Below are 13,194 nucleotides of genomic sequence, written 5' to 3'. Positions count from 1 at the left end.
TGGTGATCTGTGGTTATGCACCCATCTTCTGGCCTATAAAGACCCCTCAAGCATGGAAAACTCAAGCCAGCAACCCTGGCCTGGACTATCAGTAATGCAGTTCTTAGGGATTTCCAGAGAGGGTTCCCATTTGTTTCTTTCTTTACTCCTTTTCCATCCCAGAAATAACTCCCTTTCTTGTTTCAAATAGAAGTTTATTAAAACTTTAAGGATGTCTAAAGTTTGCTGCGGAAGGACAAAACTTTAGCATATGTTCAGTTTAACATCTTGAAGTCATAAACCTATTTTTCAGAAAATTCCTGGTCTTTTCTGGGTCATGTTTTTCTTTCAGAATTTTTAGAACCATCTCATCAAATTAAAACAATTCCCTTGGCACTCTAAATAAGATGTTTAATTTTACAAACTAATTTAGATAAAAAACAAATGTCTTTTTTTTAATGCTGAGTCATCCCAGCCAAGAACATGACATGTCTATTTATTCAATCTCCTTTTGTTTTAGTCAGTATAGTTTTAAACTTCTCTTCATTTGTATCCTTCACATTTCTTTTACATTTACCTTTGGATATTTATGGGGTTTTGCTCTTGAAACTGGGCTCTATTACCTAAATGTATTCCCAAGCTGGCTATTACTTGTAAATTGGAAACCAACTTAATTTTGCATATTAGTTAAAAGAAAGCTATCTCACTTTATGATTACTATTTCTAACAGTTTCTGAGTTCATGCTTGGGTTTATCAAGCATATATTCATATAATCTAAAATATAAAATTGTCCCCTCTTTCCTAATAAAAAAGGCCTAATAGTTTGATCCAAGGTAACATAATACAGTGGTTTAGAACAGTGATTGGCTGTTTTTTTTCTGTAAAGGGCAAGAAAATAAATATTTTAGGCTTAATGGGGCATACACAGCTGTGTCATAACCAGTCAACTCTGCTACGGTAGCACACAGTAGCCGTAGACAATACATAAAGGAATGAGCCTGGCTCTGTTCCAATCACACTTTAAAGGTTTGCAAAAATCCTAGCTTAGAGTATAAGAAGTATACTTATAAGTGTAAGTCAGTCAGTCTGCCTAAGTTAAAATCTAGTCCTCCGTATTTATTGGCCATGTAACCTTAGGCAAGTTTGTTAAACTCTCATTGCCTCAGTTTCCACAACTTTATATGGGCATAATAATAATTTCTGCATTTGTGTTACCTATTTGTGATATTATCATAATATGTGGTAAAGAAATAATAATGTTCAATAATTAGAATAGTACTAGGCATAAAATAAATGCTCTGTCATTATTAGCTATTTTTATTATTATTTGTGTCTCTTGTTTTTTTCTCTTACATAACTAAATTGCCTTACAGTTCCCAAAACAATGTAAGACAAAAAGAGCTTATAGTAAGCATCCTTATTTTGTTCTTGACATTAATGCAAATGCTGTTAGTGTTTCTCTGATAAGGATATGACTTGTTTGGGGTTCAGATGTATGTGTATGAAATTAAGAACTATTCACCTAATCAAATTTTACTAAGGTTACAAAAATCAGAATAAGAGTTTAACTTCTATAAAAACACCTTTCTGGCATCTATTATAATGATAACCTCCTTTTAAAAAAGCTCTTGACATATTTATAAAATTTATTTCCCTAATATTGAACTATTTTCCTTTGAAATAGAAATTCTAACATGAATCCCATTTGATTATTGTATATTACTCATTTATTTTGCAGATAACATTCACCCCGCTGATACTTCATTAAGGGATTTTTGTATTTATAGTCATAACTGAGATTGATTTACAAAGTTTGTTGGACTGGATAATTTTTTTTTTACTCAATTTCAAAATTAGAATTACGTTTGCTTTATAAAAAAGAACTGAAAGGCTTCTCTCTCTCCCTTCTTTTATACTCTGGAACTCCTCAAATTGTACTAGTGTAATCTATTCCTTGGAAGTTTAAAAGAAATGACCTTTAAACTCTCTGAGTCCAAGTTTTTTGGAACTTGGCTTTATGACAATTTTTCTCAAAAGACAGATAAAAATCACAACATAAAAATTAAGAAAAACAACAACCAAAAACAGCATAAATTTAAAAACACAAACTAGAACTAGCATCTTCAACACATGTAACAATAAAAATCTAAGAGATCCAATATACAAAAAGGTCTTATAAATCAGTAAGACGCATGTAGACCACCAACTAGAAAACTGGTCAAAAAAGGTCAAACGCAATTAATAGAAATACATATAAGCCACTAACAAAAATGTGGAAGACTAATCAATTAAGTATTATTGAAAAGCATGCAAACTAAAATGAAGTATTATTTACAAATCAGATTAGAAATTCAGAATACCAAATACCTGGTGATATCACTGTGTGGGTTCTTTCAAATACTGTGGGAGGTAATCTAAAGTGATTCCACTTTTTCAGAAAACAATTTGGCAGCATCTATCACAATTCTAAATATACATATATGAGTCAAAAGCTCCACTTTACGAATGTATTCTATAGAAAACCTACCCAAGTTGCCAGAGATGTTCACTGTAGCATTTTTTGTAATATTAAAAAACTGAAAACAATCCAAACGTTCTTCAATAAAATATTAGGTTAATTAATGATACCATATCCATAGAGTGGAATATTATGCAGCCATTATAAACAGAGAACTATATCTGTACATACTGGCAGATATACTGACCATGAAACACTGTCCAGTTAAATAAGCCAATTGCAATACAGCATATAGCACAAAATCCCATTTAAAAATAAAGGGGGGAGGGGACCTTCAAGATGGCGGAGGAGTAAGATGTGGAGATCACCTTCCTCCCCACAAATACATCAAAAATACATCTACATGTGGAACAACTCCTACAGAACACCTACTGAATGCTGGCAAAAGATCTCAGACTTCCCAAAAGGCAAGAAACTCCCCACGTACCTGGGTAGGACAAAAGAAAAAAGAGAGACAAAAGAATAGGGATGGATCTGAACCTCTGGAAAGGAACTGTGAAGGAGGAAAGGTTTCCACACACTAGGAAGTCCCTTCACTGGCGAAGACTGGGGGAGGCAGGGGGGAAACTTCGGAGCCATGGAGGAGAGTGCAGCAACAGGGGTGCAGAGAGCAAAGCAGAGTGATTCCCGCACAGAGGATCGGTGCCGACCAGCACTCACCAGCCTGCGAGGCTTATGTGCTCACCCACAGGGGCAGGTGGGGGTTCAGAGCTGAGGCTCGGGCTTCGGAGGTCAGATCCCAGGGAGAGGACTGGGGTTGGCTGCGTGAACACAGCCTGAAGGGGGCTAGTGCACACAGCTAGCTGGGAGGGGGTCCGGGAAAAGGTTTGCAGCTGCCCAAGCGGCAAGAGACTTTTTCTTGCCTCTCTGTTTCCTGGTGCACGAGGAGGGGGGATTAAGAGCGCTGCTTAAAGGAGCTCCAGAGACAGTCATGAGCTGCAGTGATCAGCGTGGACCCCAGAGGCGGGCATGAGATGCTAAGGCTGCTGCTGCAGCCACCAAGAGCCTGTGTGCAAGCACAGGTCACTATCCACACCTCCCCTCCCGGGAGCCTGTACAGCCGCCACTGCCAGGGTCCAGTGATCCAGGGACAACTTCCCCGGGAGAACACACAGCGCATCTCAAGCCGGTGCAACGTCACACCGGCCTCTGCCGCCACAGGCTCGCCCCGCATTCCGTATCCCTACCTCCCCCCAGCCTGAGTGAGCCAGAGCTCCCTAATCAGCTGCTACTTTAACCCCATCCTGTCTGGGCAAAGAACAGATGCCAGAGGGTTACATACATGCAGAGGCAGGGCCAAATCCAAAGCTGAAACCCGGGAGCTGTTCAAACAAAGAAGAGAAAGGGAAATTTCTCCTGGCAGCCTCAGGAGCAGCGGATTAAATCCCCACAATCAACTTGATGTACCCTGCATCTGTGGAATACTTGAATAGACAACTAATCATCCCAAAATTGAGGTGGTGGACTTTGGGAGCAACTGTAGGCTTGGGGTTTCCTTTCTGATCTAATTTGTTTCTGGTTTTATGTTTATCTCAGTTTAGTATTTAGAGCTTATTATCACTGGTAGATTTGTGTATTGATTTGGTTGCTCTCTTCCATTATTTATATATATATATATATGTATATATATATATAAATGTTTTTTATTTTTTCTCTTTTGGTGAATGTGTATACGCGTGCTTCTTTATGTAACTTTTGTCTCTATAGGTTTGCTTTTACCATTTGTCCTAGGGTTCTGTCTGTCAGTTTTTTGTTTGCTTGTTTCTTTGTTTTTGAAGTATAGTTTTTAGTGCTTGCTATCATTGGTGGATTTGGTTATTGGTTTGATTGCTCTCTTTTTATTATTTATTTAATTTTAATAACTTTATTTTTTTTCTTTTTCTTTCTTTTTCTTCTTTTTTCTCCCTTTTCTTCTGAACTGTGTGCCTGAGGGGATCTTGGTGCTCTGGTGGGTGTCAGGCCTGAGCCTCTGAGGTGAGAGAGATGAGTTCAGGATATTGGACCACCAGAGACCTCCTGGCCCCATGTAATATCAATTGGCTAGAGCTTTCCCAGAGATCTTCATCTCAATGCTAAGACCCAGCTCCACTCAATGACCAGCAAGCTCCAGTGCTGAACACCCCATGACAAACAATTAGCAAGACAGGAAAAAAAACCCACCCATTAGCAGAGAGGCTGCCTAAAATCCTAATAAGGTCACAGACACCCCAAAACACACCACTGGACGTGGCCCTGCCCAACAGAAAGACAAGATTCAGCCTCATCCACCAGAACACAGGCACCAGTCCCCTCCAGGAGGAAGCCTACACAACCCACTGAACAAAACTACCCACTGGGGGCAGACACCAAAAACAATGGGAACTATGAACCTGCAGCCTGCGAAAAGGAGACCCCAAACACAGTAAGTTAAGCAAAATGAGAAGACAGAGAAATACACAGCAGATGAAGGAGCAAGGTAAAAACCCACCAGACAAAACAAATGAAGAGGAAATAGGCAGTCTATCTGAAAAAGAATTCAGAGTAATAACAGTAAAGATGATCCAAAATCTTGGAAATAGAATGGAGAAAATACAAGAAACAAGCATTTACCCAGGACCTAGAAGAACTATAGAGCAAACAATGATAAACAACACAATAAATGAAATTAAAAATTCCCTAGAAGGAATCAATAGCAGAATAACAGGCAGAAGAATGGATAAGTGACCTGGAAGATAAAATAGTGGAAATAACTACCACAGAGCAGAATAAAGAAAAAAGAAAAAGAACTGAGGAGTCTCAGAGACCTCTGGGACAACATTAAATGCACCAACATTCAAATTATAAGGTTCACAGAAGAAGAGGAAAAGAAACGGACTGAGAAAATATTTGAAGAGATTACAGATGAAAACTTCCCTAATATAGGAAAGGAAATATTCAATCAAGTCCAGTAATCGCAGAGAGTCCCATACAGGATAAATCCAAGGAGAAACACAACAAGACACACATTAATCAAACTATCAAAAATTAAATACAAAGAAAAAATATTAAAACCAGCAAAGGAAAAACAACAAATAACATACAAGGGTTCCCCATAAGGTTAATAGCAGATCTTTCAGCAGAAACTCTGCAAGCCAGAAGGGAATGTCAGGACATATTTAAAGTGCTCAAAGTGAAAAACCTACAACCAAGATTACTCTAACTAGCAAGGATCTCATTCAGATTCGATAGAGAAATTAAATCCTTACAGACAAGCAAAAGCTAAGAGAATTCAGCACCACCTAACCAGCTTTACAACAAATGCCAAAGGAACTTCTCTAGGCAGGAAACACAAGATAAGGAAAAGACCTACAATAACAAACCCAAAACAATTAAGAAAATCGTAATAGGAACATACATATCAATAATTACCTTAAATGTAAATGGATTAAATGCTCCCACCAAAAGACACAGACTGGCTGAATGGATACAAAAACAAGACCCGTATATATGCTGTGTACAAGAGACCCACTTCAGACCTAGGGACGCATACAGACTGAAAGTGAGGGGATGGAAAAAGATATTCCATGTAAATGGAAATCAAGAGAAAGCTGGTGTAGCAATTCTCATATCAGACAAAATAGACTTTGAAATAAAGGCTAATACAAGAGACAAAAAAGGACATTACATAATGATCAATGGATCATTCCAAGAAGATATAACAATTGTAAATGTTTATGCAGCCAACATAGGAGCCCCTCAATACATAAGGCAAATGCTAACAGCCATAAAAGGGGAAATCAACAGTAACACAATCATAGTAGGGAACTTTAACACCCCACTTTCACCAATGGACAGATCATCCAAAATGAAAAAAAGGAAATGTAAGCTTTAAATGATACATTAAACAAGATGGACTTAATTGACATTTATAGGACATTCCGTCCAAAAACAACAGAATACACTTTCTTCTCAAGTGCTCACGGAACATTCTCCAGGATTGATCATATCTTGGGTCACAAATCAAGCCTTGGTAAATTTAAGAAACTTGAAATCATATCCAGTATCTTTTCCAACCACAACCCTATGAGACTAGATTATCCATTACAGGAAAAACTCTGTAAAAAATACAAACACATGGAGGCTAAATAATACACTACTAAGGAACCAAGAAATCACTGAAGAAATCAAAGAGGAAATCAGAAATACCTAGAAACAAATGACAATGAAAACACAATGACCCAAAACCTTTGGGATGCAGCAAAAGCAGTTCTAAGAGTGAAGTTTATAGCAATACCATCCTACCTCAAGAAAAAAGAAACAACTAAAAAACAACCTAATCTTACACCTAAAGCAATCAGAGAAAGAAGAACAAAAACCCCCCAAAGTCAGCTAATAAATGGAAATAAAAACAAAAAGAAACAAATGGGACCTAATGAAACTTAAAAGCTTTTGTACAGAAAAGGAAACCATAAAAAAGACAAAAAGACAACCCTCAGAATGGGAGAAAATATTTGCAAACAAAGCAACTGACAAAGGATTAATATCCAAAATATACAAGCAGCTCATGCAACTCAATATCAAAGAAACAAACAACCCATTCCAAAAATGGGCAGAAGGGGCTCCCCTGGTGATGCAGTGGTTAAGAATCCGCCTGCCAATACAGGGGACATGGGATCGAGCCCTGGACCAGGAAGATCCCACATGCCGCGGAGCAACTAAACCCATGCGCCACAAATACTGAGCCTGCACTCTAGAGCTCGCGTGCCGCAACTTCTGAGCCCACGTGCCACAAATACTGAAGCCCATGCGCCTAGAGCCCTTGCTTTGCAACAAGAGAAGCCACTGCAATGAGAAGCCTGTGCACTGCAACAAAGAGTAGCCCCCACTCGCAGCAACTAGAGAAAAGCCCGCGTGCAGCAACAGAGACACAATGCAGTCAAAAATGAAATAAATAAATACGTTAATTAGTTTTAAAAAAACGGGCAGAAGACCTAAACAGACATTTGTCCAAAGAAGATATACAGACTGCCAACAAACACATGAAAGGATGCTCAACATCACTAATCATTAGAGAAATGAAAATCAAAACTACAATGAGGTATCACCTCACACCGTTCAGAATGGCCATCATCAAAAAATGTACAAACAATAAATGCTGGAGAGGGTGTGGAGAAAAGGGAACCCTCCTGCAGTCTTGTTGGGAATGTAAATTGATACAGCCACTATGGAGAACAGTATGGAGGTTCCTTAAAAAACTAAAAATAGAACTACCATACGACCCAGCAATCCCACTACTGGGCATATACCCTGAGGAAACTATAATTCAAAAATTGTCATGTACCACAATGTTCATTGCAGCTCTATTTAGAACAGCCAGGACATGGAAGCGACCTAAATGTCCATTGACAGATGCATGGATAAAGAAGATGTGGTACGTATATACAATGGAATATTACTCAGCCATAAGAGAAACGAAATTGAGTTATTTGTAGTGAGGTGGATGGACCTAGAGACCGTCATACAGAGTGAAGTAAGTCAGAAAGAAAAACAAATACCATACGCTAACGCATATACATGGAATCTTAAAAAAAAAAAAAAAAAAGGTTCTGAACAACCTAGGGGTAGGACAGGGATAAAGACGCAGACGTAGAGAATGGATTTGAGGGCATGGGGAGGGGGAAGGGTAAACTGGGACAAAGTGAGAGAGTGGCATGGACATATATACACTACCAAATGTAAAATAGATAGCTAGTGGAAAGCAGGCACAAAGCACAGGGAGATCAGCTCGGTGCTTTGTGACCACCTAGAGGGGTGGGATGGGGAGGGTGGGAGGGAGCCGAAAGAGGGAGGGGATATGGGGATATATGAATATGTATAGTTGATTCACTTTGTTATACAGCAGAAACTAACACACCATTGTAAAGCAATTATATTCCAATAAAGATGTTAAAAAACAGAAAACAAAGGAAAACAAAAGAAAAATGCTAACACGTGGAAGAAGTTCTGCAAGAATACATAATAACCAACCATATTATAGGGAAAACAGACTTCCCACTTTCTAAGTTAGATATTGTTTAAAAAATTTAATAGGAACCTTTTATGACCAAAATTTTAAATAAAAATAAAATTTGAAATCTATCTTTAGGTATACTGGAACTAGTGTTCTTCAAATTCAGGCAAAATTACTTGCTAATGTTAATTCTGAATACATAGTCCCTGGCTTTGGCAAGAGCAAGCCTTTTAGCTGGACATCTTGCCTCCAATTCATCCTCAACTGCTGACAAAATAACCTTTATAAAATACTAATATGTTCAGTCTTAAAGTTGTTCAATAGCTTTCAGGATGAAATTCATATATTTTAGCATGGATTACATAGGTTATTATCTAGCCACTGCTGAATTCTGATTCATTTTCTACCCTAATATCATATGATCTTCTTACATAACTTATAACTGGCTGAATGAAATGTGCTTTCTCATCCTTCTCGGCCTACACATGCACCCATCCTCTACACTGAATATTCTTTACTGCCATCTTCGGTTGGCTAAATCAGATTCATTCTTCAAACCTCAGTTCAAAAGATAAACCTCGGGGAAGCTTTCACTTGTCATCTTCATCTCAGTTAAATTCTAATTTATGTTCCTAGAGACACGCTCTACTATCTATAATCTTACAATTTTGTAAAATGCCTATAGTATTATAATCTCTTCTACCATACTATCAAATATAATAGAGGCAGGGACTGGGTCTTTTATCTTGTTTCTCCTAGTACTTAGCATATATTGTTAACAACACCCAGCTGAATTTACTAATGATATTAAGTCGGCTTTTTAATTCATCTACCAAACGTTCTCAAAATTGTTAACGATCAAGAGTTGGTTAACAAGAATAAAGTTTATGTACAAGTTTTTTTCTCTGGATGATACAGAGCCTTTTATTCATCTCACTTTCTAGTTATTTCATTTCAATAAAACCTCCACTAGAGGGCATACAACGAAAAGTATTGATAGAACCAAAACTTAGTCTGACAGAGAAAAAATAAATGTACCTTCTTGGTGATATATTTATTACTTCTCTGTACCAAGGGGAAGATGGCTAGTTTGCCTTCTTGTCACATTTTTACTGTACAGGTCAGTATTATCTACTGTTTTTAGTGTGCTTTAAACAATTAGCTTTTAGCTAGGAGATTAATGAAGTAAGTATGATAAAGGAGATTTTGAAAATGATAAAAGGCTGTGAATTGAACATCCATTTCTACTTATTACAGTAGTTTTATTAGATCAACCCTTCCACTAACAAAGGCTATAACAGCTGATAAAATGCAAAATATGTTTGAAGGCATTGTAGTAGACCAAGGCAGCTAAAACATGAGAAGTCAAGATCCTGGGGAGAAAAGAAGCATCTGTTGAATTGAGTCCTACATTCTCTGACACGTTTTCCCTTGAGACGTTTGCCAATTCCTGGGTGGCTTTTTTTTTTTTTGCTAGAGACACAAAAATTGAAGTTAAGAGCTACCAACCAAGAACTTCAAGGACTAATAGTCTGGGAAAAAGGGAATAGCAGAAAAGCAGCCCTGCAGAGAAGGGATCTTCAGCTGGGCTTTTCCCTTCAAGGCATTTGCATATTCCTAAAATACACAAAATATGCATGGGGAGGGAGTGAGGAAGACTACAAATTAGCTGCTAAAAGGCTGAAAAGCTAAGAGGGGCTTTTAGCATTCCTATAAAACTGAGGAGACAAAATTTGGCATTCATGACCCTCAAAGGGAGAGTGGCTCAAGTAAACACCCAAATTTCAGTTGCGACCACTGAAGGGCTATAAGGGAAATAGACTAAACCCAACACCCAGACTTGAACCACTGTAATCCCTGATTAGATCAAGGTTCTAACTGCCAGTCAGAAGAAAATTAAATATTTCTGGAAGCAAACAGACCTATACAAATGTTCATACATAATATCTATTATTCAATCAAAAATTACTAGGCATTTTAGGAGACAGAACCAAGTGACCAAAAGAAAAGATAAAGAAATAATAAAAACAGACCTATAGATGTTATCAGAAACACACTTTAAAAATAAGTGTGATTAATATGCTCCAGAAAATAGAAAGCAAGTGAAAATTTAATTAGAGACCTGAATTTTAAGGAAAAAACAGAGGCAAGCAGAAATTCTGGACTGAAAATTAGGATTAGTGAAATTAAGAAGGTAATAGATGGGTTTAGTAGCAGATTAGCTATAGCAGAAGAGGATTAGTCACCTGGAAGCTAGGCCAGGAGAAAATACTCAGGGAACTACTGTAATAAATAGAGAGAAAAAAGGATGGAAAATAAAGAAAAGAATGTTGACAAATGTGATATGGGTGTAATGGCCTAAATCCCAGCAAAAGAGAAGACGGAGGATGAGGCAAAAGCAGTATCTGAAGAAATACTAGAAATACGATGAAATATATCAAACAAGAGATTCAAGTTCTATGAACCCCAAGCTGAACATATTTAAAGAAAACCAAACCTAGGGTTATCATAGCAAACTTGCCCAAAACAAGAGACAAATAGAAAATCTCAAAAAACTGTCACCAGATAAAATCAACACCTTCAAAAGATCAATAAGACTAACAGCTGGCTTTTCAATAGAAACAATGGAGGCCAGGAGATAACCAAAATAGATTTAACATACCAAAAGGAAGTTAACTCCTAACCTAGAAATCTATGCTCAATGAAAATAACTTTCAAAATTAAAGTGAAATAAAAAGGTTTCAAACAAGAAGACTTGGTCACCAGAAAATACACTAAAGAAAGGTTTTCAGAAGAAAAATGACTCCTGATTGAAACATGAAAATATAGGATGAAATTAAGAACACCTGAAAAGATGAATATGGGAGTAAAACTAAATAAAAGTAGATAATAATAACAACATAATTGATGACAATAAAATGATGATAATAATGTATTGTCAGGTTTAAGATACATATAGGTTAGGAATATATGACAACAATAGCACAAAGGCAGGGGTGGCATGGGCAAATGGAGTTAAAATATTCTAAGATTCTTGCCACTGTCCAGGAATTGGAAAAAGTACTAATTTATAATAGACTCTAGGAAGCAGACAATACATGTTATAATCTCTAGAGTAGCCATTCAAAGAATAGATAAATGAGTAGCAAGATAGGAAACTGAATAATAAAAAGATTAAAAACAATATTGGAAAAGACCACTAATTAAATGGAACAGATATATCAGTATGTACCCTAAATACAAATGGACTAAATATTCCAGTTAAAAGGAAACTATTATTAATCAATCTGGATCAAAAAAGAAATATATTTGTTGCTTACTTTACGTCAAAATACATCGAAAGGTTGAAAGCAAAAGGATGGAAAAAGATATATAAACACTAACTAAAAGAAAGCTGATATAACCATGCTAATATTAGACAGAGTATATTATAATAAAGAAGAATTACTAGACATACAGAGGAGCATATGTGTGTGGTGTTAGGGAGTGTTCTAATTTCATTTTTCTACATGTAGCTGTCCAGTTTTTCCAGCACCACTTACTGAAGAGGCTGTCTTTTCTCCATTGTATATTCTTGCCTCCTTTATCAAAAATAAGGTGACCGTATGTATGTGGGTTTATCTCTGGGCTTTCTATCCTGTTCCATTGATCTATATTTCTGTTTTTGTGCCAGTACCATATTGTCTTGATTACTGTAGCTTTGTAGTATAGCCTGAAGTTAGGGAGCCTGATTCCTCCAGCTCCATTTTTCTATCTCAAGGTTGCTTTCGCTATTCAGGATCTTTTGTGTTTCCATACAAATTGTGAAATTTTTTGTTCTACTTCTGTGAAAAATGCCATTGGTAGTTTGACAGGGATTGCACTGAATCTGTAGATTGCTTTGGGTAGTACAGGCATTTTAACAGTGTTGATTCTTCCAATCCAAGAACATGGTATATCTCTCCATCTGTTGGTATCATCTTTAATTTTGTTCATCAGTGTCTTATGGTTTTCTGCATACAGGTCTTTTGTCTCCTTAGGTAGGTTTATTCCTAGGTATTTTATTCTTTTTGTTGCAATGGTAAATGGGAGTGTTTCCTTAATTTTTCTTTCAGATTTTTCATTTTAGTGTATAGGAATGCAAGAGATTTCTGTGCATTAATTCTGTATCCTGGTACTTTACCAACTTCATTGATTAGCTCTAGTAGTTTTCTGGTAGCATCTTTAGGATTCTATATGTATAGTATCATGTCATCTGCAAACAGTGACAGCTTTACTTCTTTTCCGATTTGGATTCCTTTTCTTTCTTTTTCTTCTCTGATTGCTGTGGCTAAAACTTCCAAAACTATGTTGAATAAGAGTGGTGAGAGTGGACAACCTTGTCTTGTTCCTGATCTTAGTGGAAATGGTTTCAGTTTTTCACCATTGAGAATGATGTTGACTGTTTGTCATATATGGCCTTTATTATGTTGGGGTAAGTTCCCTCTGTGCCTACTTTCTGGAGGGTTTTTATCATAAATGGGTGTTGAAGTCGAAGGCTTTTTCTGCATCTGTTGAGATGATCATATGGTTTTTATCCTTCAATTTGTTAATATGGTGTATCACATTGATTAATTTGCGTATGTTGAAGAATCCTTGCATTCCTGGGATAAACCCCACTTGATCATGGTGTATGATCCTTTTAATGTGCTGTTGGATTCTGTTTGCTAGTATTTTGTTGAGGATTTTTGCATCTATGTTCATCAGTGA

The 13,194-nt window shown here is 36.9% G+C and overlaps 1 protein-coding gene across 1 annotated transcript in view; it reads right to left on the bottom strand.

Moving 5' to 3' along the window:
• ASZ1 (ankyrin repeat, SAM and basic leucine zipper domain containing 1) overlaps positions 1-13,194 on the bottom strand; it is a 74,786-nt gene that overhangs the window by 32,933 nt on the left and 28,659 nt on the right. The gene's annotated exons all lie outside the window — the stretch shown is intronic.

This window comes from Neophocaena asiaeorientalis, unplaced genomic scaffold, assembly GCF_003031525.2.
Source record: "Neophocaena asiaeorientalis asiaeorientalis breed wild unplaced genomic scaffold, Neophocaena_asiaeorientalis_V1.1 scaffold116, whole genome shotgun sequence".
Classification (NCBI taxonomy): Eukaryota; Metazoa; Chordata; class Mammalia; order Artiodactyla; family Phocoenidae; genus Neophocaena; species Neophocaena asiaeorientalis.
The sequence above is the reverse complement of the archived record's forward strand: the minus strand, read 5'-3'. Positions and strand labels throughout refer to the sequence as shown.